This window comes from Harmonia axyridis, chromosome 7 (assembly GCF_914767665.1).
Source record: "Harmonia axyridis chromosome 7, icHarAxyr1.1, whole genome shotgun sequence".
NCBI classification, from domain to species: Eukaryota; Metazoa; Arthropoda; class Insecta; order Coleoptera; family Coccinellidae; genus Harmonia; species Harmonia axyridis.
The window spans coordinates 20,640,744-20,641,809 of record NC_059507.1 but is presented as its reverse complement, the minus strand read 5'-3'; the positions used below and the strand labels follow the sequence as shown (position 1 = coordinate 20,641,809).

Genomic DNA, 1,066 nt, shown 5'->3' with positions numbered 1-1,066 from the left:
CTCGGAAAATTCAAATTATTTGATAAAAATTTAGACATAGAACATATTTTTTTACATAATTACCATGTTTGTAAAATCTAGATCTACCATCTAATATCGATGTAAATTGAATCGTAAACTACGTAAAAAAAGTTCTTATAACTAATGAAATTAATACGAAACATCGGGTTACTGGAATGAAATCAAATTATAAATTTTCAGAAATTCTTCACTGAAATATTGTTGAATAGAAAATTATGTCCGATATCCACTCTATTTTTCGCTTAAATTAAAAATAAAACAATAAAAACACAAAATAACATAATTAGGCGTTAAGAATGGTCGGACGAGTTACCAAATATCGCTCATTTATATACTGCCAAACTTGACCTCCTTCGGTATTCTTAATAAGTATCTATATCAAGAGAAAGTTTCACAACAGAAATCGTTCTACAACGTTGAAAATTGTAACTGAAAGTATCACCTTCGATAGCTCAGTTGGTAGAGCGGTGGACTGTAGTAGTAAAGAAATGTAGTTATCCATAGGTCGCTGGTTCAAATCCGGCTCGAAGGAAACATTTTTTTGGTGTGAATTTTGTCACATCTATTATAATAGTCCAGTTGATATAGTTATTGTTTAATGGTTTGTAATCACACGATATTTTCCGAAAAGGTTCAGGCACTTATATAAACTATGAGAACTTACATAAACGATTTAGGAGCAATTTTCATGTAAAAATTATTCAAAAAATTTCAGAATGTTAGAAATCGATATGTTAATCTATTCGTTATAATTTCGACATTCTTTTGTTACAAAAAACGTAATTGTCTTGATCACAAAAAAAGCATCTTTCTTAAAAAATTCGCATAATATAAAAATTGCTTTTTTATTTTCAATCATTGAAAAAGTTCGGGGTAACCTATTTCTCAAAATCCTCTGAAATTTCCATGATTCTCCTTTTGGAATCTATACGTGGAATCCAAAAAATGGAATAAAAAAATACATCCAAATAAAATTTTGAAATAGGTATCCAAACTTACTGAAATTTACTGAGCAGAATAATGAAATATCAAACGTGTTATGCTG

At 28.6% G+C, this 1,066-nt stretch overlaps 1 non-coding gene across 1 annotated transcript; it reads left to right on the top strand.

The window, feature by feature from the left end:
- Nucleotides 1-462: 462 nt before the first annotated feature.
- Trnay-gua lies at nucleotides 463-553 on the top strand. The gene is given in 2 exon segments: nucleotides 463-499; nucleotides 518-553. It is a non-coding gene; the product is annotated as a tRNA-Tyr (tRNA).
- Nucleotides 554-1,066: the final 513 nt, after the last annotated feature.